Genomic DNA, 18,197 nt, shown 5'->3' on the forward strand with positions numbered 1-18,197 from the left:
TTAAATCCCAGCTTCGTTTCTTCAAGCTGCGTTACTTTGGGCAAGTCACTTTGCCTCTCTGTGCCTCTATTTCACCTGTGTAAACGGAGGCCAACGATGGCACCTATTAAATAGGGTTGTATGAGGCCTGGAGCATGGCTGGGAGCTCTACTTGAATAGCCTTTGGGATATCAGCATGATCCCCTCAGCACCCCCCCCCCCCCTTTAACAGCTGGGAAAACTGAGGCATGGGACGGGAAGTTCTGGAACTTCTAGGCTCCTGCCTGCCAGATCAAGGCTGCCTCCCTCTCTTCCCCAGCAGCCGATCCCACAACCATCCTGGGCAGATGCTGAGGTTGCTGTTGGAGCTGCTGAGTTGGCATTTCCAGGCTTCCAGGGCTCCTGGCATAGAGAAATCGACCACTGTCAGCACCCCCCAGTTTTGCCTTCCTGCTCTCTGCCTCTGCTCATACACCAGCTGGGACCCATCAGCTTCTGGAGAAAGCCAGGAGGTGGCCCAGGTGTACAGAGGCAAGGGACTTGCAATATTGACCCATGCCTGACCCCAGACTTAATGGGGGGGGGGGGGACAGCCTCCCAAGGCGTCAGAACACCCATGTGCCCCCAGTGCACACCTTCCCAGCCTCTCCTCCGTCTCACCCAGCGGAGGAAGGGCTGGGAAGCAGAGGGGTTAAAAGCATGGGATGGCCTGGGTTCGAACCCCGCCTCCACTGCGTACTGGCAAGTTATCTACCTTGACCCTACCTGCCTTCTCTGTACCTCAGTTTCTTTGGCTGCCAAATGGGGATATTGATACTACTGGGACTTACCTCACAGAGCAGGTGGGAGATGAACGAGGTGTTTAGGATGCCTGTTTGCACACAGTTGGTGCTGGTAATGTTAGCCATTGTTAATTCCAAGTCTACTGTCTACCAGTTGACCTCTAGGACGTTTCAGCCCCCAGGAGCATCTCCTCTCTGACTCCCGTGGCTCTAACCGTCAAGGTCCCGCAGGGAAATCCTGCCGGCCTGGTACACAGTAGAGGCCTGCTTAAAAGGCCTGCTTGGCTGTGATACTGCGTGACCTTATGGAACCCTCACAACCACTTTTGGAGGGACTCCGTTTGTTTATACACATTTTATAAAGGAGGACACTGGGCACAGAGAGGTTAAGAAATTGCCCAACGGCGCACAGCTACTAAGTCTGCCGAGGTTTACTGAGCGCCTACTGTGTGCCCGGCACTGTACGAAGGGCTGGGGACATAGCAGTGAACAAGACAGACCCGCTTTCATGCCGCTCACACCCCACTGGGCCGACAGAGAATAGACAAGTGGCAGCTTCCTGCCTACAAAATGCTGAGAAGGTAAGTGACCTGGGGCAAAGATAAGTGGGGCGAGGGCTGTTTAAGGTGGGGTGGCCAAGGAAGACCTCTCTGAGGAGCCGACTTTCATGTAGGGTCCAGAACGCAGCCGGTGCTTGCTTGGGCCACAGGGCATCTGTCTAGCATTGCTGTGACAGCTTCGGTCTGGAATCCTACAGATCCCAGGACTGGTGGCATCTACAGCTCAGTGGCCTAGTTCAGCTTCAAAGCGGGTAATGACTTGCTCCTATTCCACCTCTGTGGAACAGTTAAAAGGATGGGGTAAGGGACTTAACTCCTGCAAGCACCACTATTCTCATCTGTGAAATGGGTATCTCTCTCCAGAGAGCTGAGATGATTAACGCACGTAATCCAGAGAAAGTCCTGAGCACAGAGCTGGGCACAGCAGAAGCACCTGATCCTTGGGGGGCTGGAGTGGACAGGTGACCTTCCTTGTAGCCACCCAGCACCTTCCATCACCCTTGACTCATGAGTCCCCTCTTTTCACTAGAGGAGTCCCTACTGGACGTCCCTGCTTCCTCTGCAGCCACAGCAGTCACGTGTCCCAGGCTAGCCACTTGCCATTCTGGCTGGAGTGTGGCAGCCTTTACATTGAGTGTCCGAAAGCAGCAGGGACAAAGGTCTGAGTGTCAACATCTGGAATTGGAGTCAGCAGTGTGAGCTCTGGCCTCAGGGCCTCCCCGGTGTCAGCAGTGACGTCTCCCTAGGACTAGGGATTCTGCCCGGTCTGGGGCTTTTTTTTTTTTTTTTTTTTTTTTTTTTGTTCCCTCCTTGACATGAAGGCTTCAGTCCTGGTTTCTGACCGTCTTGGAGATTCTTCAAGCATGTTTGCTGCCATGGATCCTGGATGATTCAGCAGCCCCTCGATTGTCTGAAAAAACTAATGTTTTTCTCAGGTTGGGTGGAATCCTACAGACTATCCTTCCGGCCCAGGATGGCCCAAAGGGCATATGCAGGCACTCAGTTCCTGGCGCTGTCCTCGCTCTAAAGGCAGGGGTCTTGGGTTGTTCACATTTGTGTCCCCGGCTCCACAGCGTGGCTCAGCAAAAAGTCTCAGTACACGTTCATGACATGAACAAATATGTCCACGACGTGACCCAGCCCGGACTGTCCATCCCTGTCATGAGCTCAGATCAAGCTCCCTCCCTGTGTTGTTGCTAAACGTCCTGTTACCTCCCCCTTCCCTCTCCATCTTCTAATGTTTATTTATTTTTGAGAGAGAGAGAGAGAGAGACAGAGCGCGAGCAGGGTGAGGGGCAGAGAATCGGAAGGAGGCTCCAGGCTCTGAGCTGTTAGCACAGAGCCCGCTGCGGGGCTCGAACTCACGAGCTGTGAGATCATGACCCGAGAGCTGAAGTCAGACGCTTCACTGACTGAGCCACCCAGGGGCCCCTTCCCCCCCTCCCCCATCTCCTGCTCACAAGAGCACCACACCTTCCCTGCCCCCCAGGAGTGACCAATTGATTGCAGCTCAAGAGCCCACTTTGATTGGTTGGTAGCAGTCGCTTGGAGCCTGGGGTTGCAGGAGATTCTGGGACTGAGCTTGGGTTTAGTGGAAAAGACTGCTAAAATTGATTAAGGATGTCTGCCAAGATACGGGAAGGGAAGTGCTAGCATGCTCCTGATGCACTTGTCACTTGCTGTCAAAGGCACTCCACAGAAAGAGTTCAGGTCCGTCATTGACTTGGAGAGGAAAAGTATTATGCCTTTAATTCCACTAGCCTTTATCGGAAATTTCTTAATCCTTCAGTGATGAATGCAGGCAACAGACCACAGTGGTATTGGTGGGACCAGTGACTTTGTCACTAATAGAAACCACACATATTTTCTTATCGCCTTACAGCTGTTCCAGATATCTTGAAATATCATTTACACTCATCAGGACTGGGAAATTACAATGGTGATTTTCTAGACCCTGCGTTATAATGCATAGTAAATAAATACATATATTACTATAATGCAGACTTGTTTTTAATATTTTGATAACTCTTTGAGTGTAATTGGTTTCTTTTGTAATACTACGCATTTTATTTTCTTAATTAATTTATTTTATTAATTTGAAGACATAATTCTGCGAAAGGGTCCATAGGATTTACCAGATATCAAAGGATTCCATGAACTCTGGCCTCTCAGGTTTTGGGAACTCCCTCCCAGCTACCTTTCCAAGTTCCCTTCCTTATCCTGGATCCGGGAAGGAAGCAGGAGGGTGAGGTGAAGTCCTCCAGGCAAGAGAAGCCTACCACACGGCCAGCTCCTGTGCCAGCCTCCCTGGGGTAATGTGGGAGGTGGTGAATCAGCAGAAGCCTTTAAGTTGATGGAGAAAAGGTTGTGCGGGCTACTTCTGGGCCAAGGCTGGACTATCTCATGCCAGAGGCGAGAAGCTGGTGTTTCCCAAGGTGATACGAGGGAAGGAGTCTGAGCCTGACCTCATAAAAGAAGGAAATTTCAGCCCCAGAGAGGTCCTGGGGCCATGCATCCCGGTTCATCCATCATCCCTCATGAGCTCAGATGCCCTGGACAGGGGGGAGCCTGTGGCATATTGGAGTGAGAAGCCCATGGCACAGGAACAAGGGGCCCAAACCCCTTCATCCAGCACATGGAACTTACCCTTCGTCACCTCATTCATTCACTTATTCATTCATTCTCTTACTCGCTTTTACTTAGTGCCTAGTAAATGGGCCAGTCATGTGCCAGGACCTGGGCCGGGCACTGGACAAAGAGATGGAGAAGACTCAGTCTTTTCTTCTTCTTCTTCTTTTTTTTTTAAACATTTTTTATTTTATTTTTGAGACAGAGAGAGACAGAGCATGAACGGGGGAGGGTCAGAGAGAGAGGGAGACACAGAATCTGAAACAAGCTCCAGGCTCTGAGCCGTCAGCACAGAGCCCGATGCGGGTCTTGAACTCATGGACCGTGAGATCGTGACTTGAGCTGAAGTCGGCCGCTTAACCGACTGAGCCACCCAGGTGCCCCTCAGTCCTTTCTTCAAAGGACACAAGCGAAAAGGCAGTGACAATATAATGGCTTGATGCTTTGACTGAAGAAAGTCCATGATGTCCCTGACCCGGCCTAGAGGGGTCAAGGAAGCTCTCCAGAGGCAGTGACCTTTCAAGTGAGTAGGAATTAAGCAGGCCCTTGGGTGATGAGGAAGAGTGTTCAGGAAGCAGGAGTGGTGGCACATGCAAAGGAGCTGGGGGAGAAAGAGGACAAGCTGGGGACTTGGTGGGTCCCCACTGCCAGGGGTAGGTGCATGGCTGGAGGGGTCACGTAGGAAGCCTGGAAGACGCGCCTGGACAGTTTCCGGGCTGTGATGAGGAAGGGGTGAGGGCCCCTGCTGTCTCATTTGTCAGAGGCACTGAGCTATGACTTCAGTGGCCTGGGGAAGTTCAAGGTCGCCCGTCTGGGGTGGGGGAGGTGGAGACCATCTCACCAGGGCCGGCAAAGGCCAACTGGGAAGCTGGGGCCACTGCCTGCCCCTCACGGCAGCAGCCACGAAGTCCTTCTGCTCTGAAGGCCTGAGTGGGCCCTGTTCCTTTATTTATGGGCTGTGTGAGCAATTTGCTCCTTGCTGGCCGGCTGGCTGGGTGTGTGATGCGGGGATTACTCACGCCCCAGTTGTGGTCCGGCCTCTGCAGGCTGCGGGGTAATGAGTGAGGTAATTAAGTGTAAAAGACAGGAGCGAGCAGGGGAGGGCTGAGGGGGGGCGAGCAGTCACTGGCTCTTTTCAGGAGCAGGGGAGTGAGATAATGTAGGATAATAGCCCAGCCAGGCCCTGCCCAGGCAGCCCGGCCTGTGCCGAGAGGTGCCCCCCAAACGGCCAAGACAATTCAGCCTTTTCAGGGAAAATGGGGGGGCTTAGGCAAGGCCTGGCTCCCGGGGACAGCTGTATGGAAATGACAGCTCTTCTCCTTGGTCCTGTCCCGCGTTGGCCGAGGGCGGGCAGCAGACGCCTTTGGTTGGGGGTGAGGCTGAGAAGAAGTAGCTAGGTCCAGGGAAGCGTGTGAGGCAAGATGAGGGGTCCAGGTGGGACTGGAGGACTGAGCTAAGTGTGTGTGTGTGGGGGGGAGAAGAGATGTGTTGGGAGCAGTGGGTGAGATTGTTAGTGGCTCCGGAGTCTGGCTCGCTGGGTGGGAACTGTGGCTTGGCTGTTGACTAGCTGTGTGACGTCAGCTCAGCTGTGCTCCCTCTCTGGGCCTCAGCGCTCTCATCTGTAAAGTGGGGCTGTCAAAACTGTGCCTTCCTCACGGGGAAGTGTGGAGGATCGGCACCACGATGCACAGCACCGGGCACACAGTGAGGGCTCCCTACACTCCAGAGACGGTCAACTGCAAAGCCCGAGGGCATCGGTCATTCATTCATTTATCGAACACATTGTTTGTTGCACGCCTACCATAGTCTAGCAGTTCCTCGTGCTGGGAAAATAGCAGTCACTAGAACAGAGTCCCTTTCCTCTTCCAAGAGGGGAGACAGACTTTATTTATTTATTTTTTTCTTGGGATGAGAACTTGTAAGGTTTATTCTCTTAGCAAATTTCAAATATACAATACAGTGCCATTAACTGTGGTCACCATGCTGTACATTACATCCCTAAAACTTATTTATCTGATAACTGGAAATTTGTATCATTGACCCCTTCACTGCCTCCCACCCCCTTCCTTATGAATCTGTTCTCTGTATCTGAGTTTGGGTTTTTTTAGATTCGACATATAAGTGAAATCCTAGAGTATTTATCTTTCCCGAGACAGACTTTAATCGTTAAACACCAACATGTCAGATCACATCAGTGACCCCGCTTCTAAAAATTTATTTAATGGATGTGTCTGGACACATGCAACGTGAATACATTCCGGTTTCTTTATTGCGGTCTTGTTGGGCCTAACGAAACCTTAGATGCCATCTAAATGTCGATTATTGGTGAACTGATTAAATAGAGTAGCCAAAGGAATGCTACCCGGCCACAAAAGGATGAGACCACTTTTTACGCACGAATACGGAAAGATCTCCAAGAACTATTGACAGATAAAAGGAGTATGAGGAATATTTTGTGGAGAAGAGAGGAAATAAAAAACATCTTTATATTAGCTTGTGTATGTAACAAACCAATAATGCTTGTTACCTATGGGGAGGAGTTAGATTGGAATGAGCAACGGGGTAGACAGGGAGACTTTTCATTGTATACTTTCCTATCGTTTTTCTTTTGTACCAAGTGAATGTATTACTAGGTCAAAACAAATTCGGCTTCCTCTTTCCTCCTCCTTCCTTCTGTTTCCCAAAATTTGTTGGAGGTGAACGGTAGGGTAGGGGGCCAAGCAGGGGAGCCGTGAGTGAGGCCGGGGCTCTATGGGACGGGGTGGGGGGTGTTGAACAAATGAATATATTGAGGAAAATGAGAGCTAGGTTTCTCACTGTCGGAGAAGGGAATTATAAACGTGGTGACAGCAAAGGCTAGAGTGACCTCTGTGGTGCTGGAATGGAGTTGGAGCCATCAGGGTAAACTCCTGGCTCTGAAAAACAGAGGCAGAGAAGCAGAGATGCCTGTGTGCCCACGTGTGGGTGAGATGCATACATGTAATACGTGTGTTTCCCAGCTCTGTCCACAAAGAAAGCCCAAGAGCACTCATATCCACGTAGCAATGAGTACTCCTAGCACCCCGATCTTGGTGTCTTTTTAAAAACATTCTTTTTTAATGTTTATTCATTTTTGAGAGAGAGAGAGAGACAGAACACAAGTGGGGGAGGGCAGAGAGAGAGAGGGAGACACAGAATCCTAAGCAGGAGCCAGGCTCCGGGCTGTCAGCACAGAGCCCGACGCAGGGCTTGAACCCACAAACTGTGAGATCATGACCTGAGCCGAAGTTGAATGCTTAACTGACTGAGCCACCCAGGCGCCCCCAGATCTTGGTGTCTTAACATAGCATCCTCCATTGTACGAAACCAGGGCTCCTTGGGGAGAAGTCTGATTTGAGGGCTGGGGCCTGGAAAGTACATAGTGAGCCTGAAACATCTAGAACTGCTCAAGTAATACTAGGAACATGTCAAAAGAGCGTAGGAGCTACTGGCCAAATCTGGGACAATTTGAGAATCAAAATAATGACCATAATAGATTATAATCCATTGAGTAAAAATAGTGAATCCACACTGATATCATATGCATACATACACACACACACACACACGCACACACACACGCATGCATGAAGGAGGAGAAAGCTCTTTCTCAGAGTAGAATGTGTAATAACAAATGTAGAAGGAAGGATGGAAATATTATGGTAATAACCGACTCTGGCAGAATCATTGCTGGGTGCTAAGATAAAAACTACTCTGTGAAAATTTGTTGGGGACAGAGCATATACATAGTCTTAAAATACCCACCCCCCCAAGATAACCCATTAATTACAGAGGAGGAGGGTACCTTGACGGTGAGAAACAGGGCAGGTAGGACCCTAATCAAGCGATCGAAGGTAGCAGGTGGCATCACCTGTTACAGGACAAACTGTCGTGTGCTTTCAGGCGACCTGCACAGAGAAGAGCACCGCGTCACTTCTGCGATGTTCCTGCCAAAGACGCAAAACCTAAATCTGATCAGGAGGAGCGACTGGACGAACTCCAACTGAGGAAACTTCTACGAAATAACTGGCCTGTAATCTTGGTAAGTGTCAAGATAATGAAAGGGATGGAAAAACTGAGGGACTGTTCCGGATGAAAGGAGATAAAAGAGGTAAGACAACTGAATACAGTGAGTATTTCTGGACGAATCTTTTTGTTTATCATCAAAGATGCTATGCTTGGAGGGGCTCTTGGGTGGCTTGGTCAGTTAAGCGTCTGACTTCGGCTCAGGTCATGATCTCACAGTCCGTGAGTTCGAGCCCCGCGTCAGGCTCTGTGCTGACAGCTCAGAGCCTGGAGCCTGTTTCGGATTCTGTGTCTCCCTCTCTCTCTGCTCCTCCCCTGTTCATGCTCTGTCTCTCTCTGTCTCAAAAATAAATAAACGTTAAAAAAAAATTAAAAAAAAAAGATGTTATGCTTGGGGTGCCTGGGTGGCTCAGTCGGTTAAATGTCTGACTTCAGCTCAGGTCATGACCTCACGGTTTGTGCGTTCGAGCCCTGCGTTAGGCTCTGTGCTGACGGTGCAGAGCCTGCTTGGGATTCTCTGTCTCTCCCTCTCTTTCTGCCCCTCCTCTGTTCTGTCTCTCTATCTCAAAATAAATAAAACTTCAAAAAAAAATGTTATTTTGGGGAGAGTTGATAGCACTTGGCTGGGATCTGAACATTTGACAGTGGTAACGTGTCAGCAGCGAATTCCTGATTTTTCCAATTTTGCTGTGCTCATGCAGGAGAATTTCCTTGTTTCTAGGAACTACAGACTAAAGTATTTGGGGGCCATGGGGAATCAGGTCATCAACTTACTCTCAAATGGCTCAGAAAAAATCTCTCTATACAAAGAGAATGATAAAGCAAACGTGTTTAAATGTCAACATTTGGGGGTTCTGGGCGAGGGATATGTAAGAATTCTTTGTGTAATGTTTGTAACTGTTCTGTAAGTTTTAAATTATTTCAAGGTAAAAAGCTAAAAAAAAAAGTTATTCAGATGACGCTGAAACCATATAATGTCAGGGAGTGGTAAGGGATAGACTCAAAAATAAAGTGGGAGGGGGAATAGGAAATAAAAGGACGGTGCTCCTCTAAATGATGTGGTCAGGCCGGCCTCTCTGGGAGAGGATGTTTGAACAAAGACCTGGGTAAAGGGAGGGAGTGAGCCCTGTGAATATCTGTGGGGAGAGCCTTCCAGGCTGAGGGATCCAGCACACGAAAGGCCAGAGTGGAGCCAGCCGGGCATGTGTATTAATTTCTATTATCGTGTAACGAATTTCCATTAACTTAGTGGCTTAAAACAGTACCCATTTAGCTCACGGTTCTGTAAGTCACAAGTCTGACCACCCGTGCCGTATATCATAACCTAATCACGGGAGTAAATGCCAGCACGCGCCCAGTCCAGGGCATTATGCTGGGCATGTTCATCTGCGGGGGGTTGAAGGGAGGGCTGGGAGTGTTGGGGGACATCTTGGATTTCGGCCCACACAGAGCAGGGTCGGAAGAACAAGGGATCAGTGTGGCTGGAGAAGTGAGCAAGGGGGTGAGGGGCAGGCGAAAGCAAGTGTCTGAGGTGGAGATGGGTAACTGAGGTCCAGAAAGTGACCTTGTGCATTTTGGCTCCTGAGGAAGGGGAGGGTCATGCCTATTTCCCTTGGACTCGCTTGAACTGAAGAGCAACCTCGGGGTGGGACCCAATAGATGATTTAAGTCAAAGGAGTTCGTACCTACCGGTGGCCCTTGGGGAGCTGGTGGGCCGCCGGGCATGGGTGATGAATGGATCTACTCCATGCATTTGGCCCAGCAGGCACAGTGCAGGAAAGCCACAGGCTCTTCAAGGGTCCGTGGAAAAGTCTGAAACCGAGAAAAGTTGGCTGGAAAATGTTTTCAAAAAGAAAACAACAACACCTTCTCTGAAGTTGAGAACAATGCACATTAATCGTCTGGGAGTGACGTCATGTCACCTGGTGATCAGCAACTAATTCAACTCTCATAATAGTTCTGTGTGTGTCACATTTCACGTGACTGCAGCTCGTGTCCAGTTTTTACTCCGTTTTCCATAGTAGCACGTGCAAGGTACAAAATAAAAATGCACAAAAAAGGGGGGGCGCCTGGGTGGCTCAGCCGGTTAGGCGGCCGACTTCAGCTCGGGTCATGATCTCACGGTCCGTGAGTTCGAGCCCCTCGTCGGGCTCTGTGCTGACAGCTCAGAGCCTGGAGCCTGTTTCGGATTCTGTGTCTCCCTCTCTCTGACCCTCCCCCATTCATGCTCTGTCTCTCTCTGTCTCAAAAATAAATAAACGTTAAAAAAGAAAATTAAAAAAAAAATTTAAAAAAATGCACAAAAGGGGACGCGGTGAGGCCTGGCCCCCCCCCCCCCCCCCCTGCCCCCCCCCCCCCCCCCCCAAGGCCAATCTCCTGTCCTCAGAAGCGTTTTGCCACATACAAGTGATCATGTGTTGATGTACACCTGAATCCCCCCTTTTCACGATGGTAGCTGATCTGCCTGCTTTTTTCCCCTTGGCGATTTGTCTTGGATGCTTCCGATTGGCCCAGATGGAGCTGCCCCTCCTTTTGCACTGCAGAGAGGAGTCTATTATTTGCATGAACTGTCACCCTGCCACTTTTCCTGACACCCTCCGGGCGCTCTTGGCCTCTCCCTGGTCCCCAGGACAGTCACGGCTGTCTCCCTGCTTCCACTCAGGTGATGAGCAGGGGGTCTGGCTTGCCCAGTGACTGGCCAACAGGGCTGGGTCCCACCAGGTGAAGTGTGGGAGAGTTAAAGCCCCAGCCCCTAGGGCAAACATTGCCCACCGCTGTCCAGAGGAAGTCAGAAGACCCGGGTGGAAGGAAGAAGAATTTCTCAGGTGCCCGAGGGCAGGGAGCGGAAGGAGGGGCTCAGTCCTGCCAGTTTGAACGCTGTCGCTCCACATCTCCTGTGCACACATACAAGCTTCTCTGGAATGTCCCCAGGGATGGGATTGCAGGGTTGTAGAGTGAGTGCAAAATAACGCCAAGTTGTTCTTCAAAGTGGTTGTACAAACTGACCCCCCCCCCCATCACCAGTGTCCCAGAATCCTCCTTGTGCCACCCGAGGGATCAAACTGGGGATTTTTCCAGCTTTGGGAGTTTTGCCGATCTAGTAGACATAAAACGAACTTTTAATTTGGATTTTGCTAATTACCAAGAGGTTGAGCATCTTTTTGTATGTTTATTGGCTGTTCATGTTTTCTGTTCTTTATGTCTGTTCAAATCTAGAGTCTGTTCTCCTTGATCGTCTTACTGACTTGTAGGTGCTCTGTATATATTTCGAGCCTGATCTTTGTCAGTCAGACTGTTACAAACTTTTCCCAGCTTGTGACTTACCATTTTCACTTTTTTTACTGTGACTTTTGAACAGAGTATTAATTCTAATGGAGATTAATTTATTAATATTTGCCTTTATGGGGCACCTGGGTGGCTCAGTCGGTTAAACGTCACACTGATTTCAGCTCAGGTCATGATCTCATGGTTTGTGAGGCTCTGCGCTGCTTGGGATTCTCTCTCTCGCCCTCTCTCGGCCCCTCCCATGCTCCCGTGTGAATGCGCTCGCTCTTTCTCTCTCGAAATAAACAAATAAATATTAAGAAAAGATTTGCCTTGGGGTGCCTGGGTGGCTCAGTCGGTTAAGCGTCCGACTTCGGCTCAGGTCATGATCTCGCGGTCCATGGGTTCGAGCCCCGCGTCGGGCTCTGTGCTGACAGCTCAGAGCCTGGAGCCTGTTTCCGATTCTGTGTCTCCCTCTTTCTCTGACCCTCCCCTGTTCATGCTCTCTCTCTGTCTCAAAAATAAATAAATGTGAAAAAAACATGAAAGAAAAGATTTGCCTTTATGGTCTGGACTTTTTGTTTCCCGTTTACGAAATCCTCTCTTACTCAAATCCATCCCAATCTTTCTACAATGCATATGTATGTATATTTTAAAAGGGACATCTTGTACATTCTCTTTTGTAGCTACTTTTCTACTTAATAATATACATGAACATTTTCCGTGTCTAAGTATTTTACAGCCTCATCGGTAAATGGTTGCATCATTGCTCATCATGTGGACTATCGTATGTATTTACTGAATCTCCTATTGATGAACATTCAGGGGTTTTTTTTTGCAACTTTTCTCTCTTATCAACAGTGCTGCCAAGAACATCGTGCAGCTGTTGTGGTTTTCCACGTTCATGCCGATTTCTTCCGGATAAAATCCTAGGACAGAAATTGCCCATCCAATCAAAGGATACATTTTACCAAATTTGCCAGAGGTCTCCCTTCCGAGTCCTTTCCCGGAAACAATAAGCCATTGTGTTAAATTGCCCTTCTCCAAAGTGAAGAATCAGCAAAACAGACGGATGGCACTGGGTAGGGGGTCCTGGAGACTGTGTGTTTGAGCGGGAGTGGTTAGTGGGCATGTTCAGTTGCAATGGTGTGCATGGAGATCGTCACCCTGGCAAACACAGACTTGACTCCCTCTCTCCCTTCCCACACCTCCACAGGGGAGACACCTTTATTAGGGGGTGCTGAGAGAAGAGAGCCAAGAAATGCCCAGGGAGGCCAGCTTGGGTGATGATTCCCTGCCAATTAATTGTATTTGGGAGGGAGAAAGTTGCTACCTCAAGTGGACCTTTGTGCATTGAAGGCCGGAAATGCTCTCACTTAAGGCTGTTGCCACCGGGGCTGAGCATGTATGGTTCTCAGGAAAGGTCTGGCCCGGTGACCAAAGGAATAATTAAAAAAAAAAAAGTGCCCCAGAGAACTCTCAGCTCGAGAGCGTGAAAACTTTGGATCAGATCTCCCATCTGGCTGGAGGTATCAGACTTTTAATACTTAAGCGTTTATTTTAGCGATTATCAACATATATCCTCTTCTTACAATCACCTATTTATTTATTTATTTATTTATTTATTTATGTAGAGCCAACAGGGGGCTTGAACTTATGACCCTGCGATCAAGACCTGACCTGAGATCAAGAGTCAGTTGCTTAACCAACTAAGCCAGGTGCCCTATATCAGGATGCTAATTTTTATTAATGGCAGGGCTCCATAGTTTCTCATTAGCATGAACTGGCTTTATTTACTTGTTTATTTTATTTATTTATTTTTTTAACGTTTTTATTTATTTTTGAGACAGAGAGAGACAGAGCATGAACGGGGGAGGGTCAGAGAGAGGGAGACACAGAATCCGAAACAGGCTCCAGGCTCTGAGCTGTCAGCACAGAGCCCGACGCGGGGCTCGAACCCATGGACCCCGAGATCATGACCTGAGCCGAAGTCGGACGCTCAACCCACTGAGCCACCCAGGCACCCCATATTGAAATCATATTTAGGGACTAAAAAGTGTGTTTCCCTCTCGGCGTCATTCGACACTCAGAGCGACTTGGTGACGTTTCTGGCAATGACACATCACTTGACAGAGGGAAATTGAGAACGAGAAGCAGCCATTTGCCTGTGGTCATGGGGTGAGTAAGTGGGGGAGGATGGCTTGGTCCCTGACATAAGAGTGTGTCGGGATTTGGACCTCTGGGACCAGGACACCCACAGCTCTTTCATGATAATGATAACAACAGCCATTAGCATTTATTGAGTGCTTACTGGGTGCCAGCTCTCTGCTAAGCACCTTTGGCTGTCTTGATGAACGCCTTACACTAACCATGTCAGGGGATCCGTCGTTACTCCCCAGAAAGCGTTGAGGAAGGAGCTACTGATTCACGGCACCTGCTCTTATAGAAACTTGAATTCTAGTAAGGGAGAGGGGAGAGACGGAAAGTAACCACGGAAGGCATAAATGAGTGAGATAATTTCACATAACAATAGATGCCATGAAGAAAACCAGCAGGGAATATGATATAGTCTCTGGAGAAGGGGAAGGAATTGCCCCATAGGAGGCCGCCAGCGGAGGCTTCTCTGAGGAGGTGACATTCTGGAGCCAGATTGTAGCGGATTGGAGTCCAGGCCATTTGAGAGCCCTGCTCATGACTCCAAACCCACCCCAACTTCTATCTCGTGTGGATCATAGAATGTTTCTGCCAGAGATGCCTTGCTCCTTTGTTAAGCATTCTGGAAGTTGTGGCTTATGGGTCGGAATGTCTCAGACCTAGGAATGGAAGGATGATAGGTTATTGGAGCTGGAAGAGGTCTCACCCAAGGAACCACCCCGTCTAATTCCAAGGGCTCAACCTAAGTGGGTTTGTGCAATGCTTGGAGGTCTCTCTAGGTGGGGAGAAACCAAGTCCCAAAGGTGAGATGGGTCCTGCTAAGAGCTGTGGCTTACCTTCTGGGTTTTGTTGTTGTTGTTGTTGTTGTTGTTTGTTTGTTTATTTGTTTTAATATTTATTTATTCATTTTGAGAGAAAGAGATAGAGAGCAAGTGAGGGAGGGGCAGAGAGAGGGAGACAGAGAATCCCAAGCAGGCTCCGTGCTGTCACTGCAAAGCCCAATGCGGGGCTCAAACTCACAAACTGAGATTATGACCTGAACTAAAACCAAGAGTTGGACGCTTAACCAACTGAGCCCCCCAGGCGCCCCGAGCTGTGGCTTACAATTGTGCAGGTTGTGCGGGGCTCAAGGCTGCCCAGCTGGGGGCTAAGAGGCTGCCTGGAGCCCTGTGGAGGGGTTGCCTTGTACCAGGAAGAAGGGCTGTCTGTTTCTGATTCACAGATAGGAATGCTATGGGCTAGTGGTGGCCCTGAGCCCGCCGGAGGGTGTGGTAGAAATTAGCCCCCATGTCACCTGCCTTTTCTCCATTCTGCTTGCGGAGAGGGCAGGAGGGTGGAACATTGTCACCATTTGAGGATGGCTGTGGCCCTTCTTGACTGCAGTGAGGGGGGACGGTGCTTTGCATACAGGCCTTATGGGGCAGCAGAGAGGAAGGGCTGGGGCTCCCTGGGGTGTTTGTGGAGCTGACAGGCTGAGGAGTGGGCAGGGCCGGGGGCGGGGGTGGCCCAGAAGTGCCTTATCTCCTCTGGGCCAGTGTCAGCTCCTGTCCCCAGCCTACAGCACATGCTGGAGCTGCCAGCCTGAGACTGGGGACTGCAGTGAATTTGCATTTATATTGGAGACTTCTGTTTCCAGGGCCTGGGGGGAGGAGGGTGGCCACCATGGTCAGCTGAGCGAGATACAGGCGAGGAGGGGCCTATAGCCCTGTCCTGCCAGGGGCACGGGAAGTGGCCAGTGGGTTGGGCCTGCCTGGCTGAGGAACAGTGGCACAGAAGGTTCTCTGGGCACAAGGCCGGGCCTGACAGCCTGCTGGTCCACCCCCCCCAGCCGCTTGCCAACGTCAGCTGGGAGTTGGCTCTGCCCCACGGGCCTGGGAGAAAGGTCATAGGCCTGTGCCAGCGAGGGACGGGCAAGGCAGAAACACTCCTGTGACCAAGTACAAGCGTGTGCCGTCCTGTCTAACTCTCTCCTTAACCCATGAAGTTGTTTCAGCCAAGAAAACCAAGGCTCAGAGGGGCTTGCAATTCGTCCAAGGTGAACCGGCTCCTAATCCAGTACCCCCCCCCCCCGAAGCCACCTCCCAGTAATGCTCAGGCTACTCAGGTGCTCTGGGACACCTGATTTTGCGAGTGATGAAGGAGGTCATCACTCGTCCCAGACGCATGGCATTGCTAAGACTAGTTTTGTGATGGCTTAGGCGTCGTGGTGAAGTCCGTGGTCATGACTCTGTTCAGACCGGGCTGCTCCCTGCCTTCGGGGGGTGCAGCTTCTCCCTGCGAGATTTCAAAATGGGGGAAGGAATGGAAGGAAGGAGAGAAGGAAGGAACAAGGAAAGTGTGAAGAAGGGAGGGAAAGAAAGGAATGGAAGAAGGGATAGAAGGCAAGAAGGACAAATGGAAGCGGGGGGCTGGATGGAAATAAGGCGAGAAGGGAGGAAGGAGAGCAGTCAGAAGAAAAGTCAAGGCCAGAGGGCACTAGGGAGAGCCGTCTGGAGCCCCTGCAGGTGTGCTGGTTGCCATTATAGACCCCCGCACTGTTGGGAGTCCCCTCTGTGACCTTTCCTGGCTGTTGTATTGAGTGGTGTCCCCCTCCCCGCCCTCCTGCTCCTCCCCCTCCAGCTGAGGCCTCCTGACCTCCAGGAACTGGCTGAGCTCTGCTCCAGGTGGGGGACCAGTGATGGCCTGATGGGGGCTCCAGGAACAGAGGTCAGGGCCCCACGTGATCCTGGGGCTTTATTTTCATCCCTTAGTGCTTTGCTGCTTCTGGAGGGGGGCTCTGCCTTGCTCTTTGGGTTCTCTTCACTCCCTCCCGCCTCCACCCCTCCAGACGGAGGTCTTGGCCCCATTCCCCCAGCCTGTGACTGTGGGCTTGCAGCTGACAAACCTCCTGGTCCTGGCTCTCCGTCCAGCAGTACAAGCCCTCCCTGTCTGTCACCAAACAGTCAGGACGGCCTGTTCCACCTGGCAGGCTGGCTACTGCCCAGCTTAGTCTTGGGAAGTGCGCACGGGCTCTGACACCACACTGCCTGAGTTCAAATCCTGCCCCTTCCTCGCTGTGTGGCCTCGGGCAAGACCCTTTGCCTCTCTGAGCCTCTGACTCCTCATCAATTAATGGGCACAATGCTAGGACCTACCTCTTGGATTGCTTGCTGGATTATACGAGATCGTGCACGGAAGGTGCTTGGCTCAGCGCCTGGCGTCTAGTAAGCACCCGAGACCTGTTAGCTCTTATCCAAGCTCTATCTTTCCAGAGCCTGTTTGGTTCCAGAGACCTCGCCCGGCGCCTCCTGCATTAACCCCTCAGATGCCTAGTGTCACCTGATATGACTGTTTCAACGCAAATAGCACCGCGCCCTGATCTCATACCACTGCCACCCGTCCCAGTTAACATTTAATGAGGGCTCATGATGGGACAGGTGTTGTATAACCTGTTTCAAATTATGGCTCCAAAAGCCATGATAGTCTTCTCGTCAAGAAGTGGGGTCTGTGTTCTCGCTGTGTTTGGAAGTGGCCATGTCACTTCTGCTTGCATTCGGGGGACACTCACTCTTGGAACCCAGCAGCCATGCTGCGAGGAAGCTCAGGACTCCAGGAGACTCCACACGTGGGTGCTCCGGCCAATAGCTTCAGCTGAACTAGTCTCGATGGCCAGACATGTAAGGGAAGACGCGTCTAGATGAGGCCGGCCCCCCGGGGGGGGGGGGTCACCTCTGTCCAGCTGAGGCCCCGGCCACCGTAGAACAGAAGGAAGTCAGGTCCGGTGTGCCTTGTGTGAGTTCCAGACCCCTAAGAATCCGTGAGCACGAGGAACGTCTTGACAACACTGTGTTTTGGGGGTTGTTACGCATCAGTAAATAGCAGGAACCCCCACACTGCCTCACTGAAACTCTACAACAATAGCAAGCTGTTGTTCCAATCACCTCCATTTCGTAGCTAATGGAATTAAGACCCAAAATGCTTCGGGAAGTTGCCCGAAGTCACAGAGATCTTTTTAATTTTTTTTCTAATGTCTATTTACTTTTGCAGAGAGAGAGAGAGAGAGAGAGAGAGAGGGCATGAGTGGGGGAAGGGCAGAGAGACAGGGAGACACAGAATCTGAAACAGGCTGCAGGCTCTGAGCTGTCAATTCAGAGCCCGACGCGGGGCTCGAACTCACGGGCAGCGAGATCGTGACCTGAGCCGAAGTCGGATGCTTAACCGACTGAGCCACCCAGGCGCCCCCGAAGTCACAGGGCTCTCAAAAGCCGGGATATGTGTTTGTGAATCTGACTTGGAAGCTGTGCCCTGAAGAATCATGCCATGTCCTACAAAACCTGATGGGCCAGAGGTGACTGGATGTCGTCTTGAGGGTCCTGGGGGACTGTGGGAAGGCACTGAGGTGATTTGTGAGATCAAGAGAGGACACTAAGAAGCTCTCTTGGGTCAGGGAGCCTGGGTGGCTCAGTCGGTTAAGCGTCCGACTCTTGATCTCGGCTCAGGTTGTGATCTCACGATCCGTGAGTTTGAGCCTCGTGTCCAGCTCCATGCTGACAGTATGGGGCCTGCCCCTTCCCTGCTCATGCTCTCTCTCTCTCTCAAACAACAACAACAAAGCTTCGCCCGCAGGAGCTCTGCACCTGTCCCAGCTGGGTCCAGCCAGGGACGCCAGCCAGTTGGGCTGATCCAGGCAGCCTGGGCCAGGAGCTTCAGGGCTATTGTGAGCAGGACATCGAAGGCCAGCAGAGGGGCACCTGGGTGGCTCAGCTAGTTAAGCATCCAACTTCAGCTCAGGTCATGATCTTGTGGC

The 18,197-nt window shown here is 50.8% G+C and overlaps 1 protein-coding gene across 3 annotated transcripts in view; it reads left to right on the forward strand.

Annotated features, from left to right (window-relative positions):
* FAM110A (family with sequence similarity 110 member A) overlaps window positions 1-18,197 on the forward strand; it is a 152,911-nt gene that overhangs the window by 31,720 nt on the left and 102,994 nt on the right. For all 3 annotated transcript variants that reach the window (XR_007462103.1, XM_049651012.1, XM_049651013.1), the window contains exon 2: window positions 7,871-8,009. The gene's annotated coding sequence lies outside the window, so the exon portion shown is untranslated. The remainder of the gene's footprint in view (window positions 1-7,870; window positions 8,010-18,197) is intronic.

This window comes from Panthera uncia (genome assembly GCF_023721935.1).
Source record: "Panthera uncia isolate 11264 chromosome A3 unlocalized genomic scaffold, Puncia_PCG_1.0 HiC_scaffold_11, whole genome shotgun sequence".
NCBI lineage: Eukaryota > Metazoa > Chordata > Mammalia > Carnivora > Felidae > Panthera > Panthera uncia.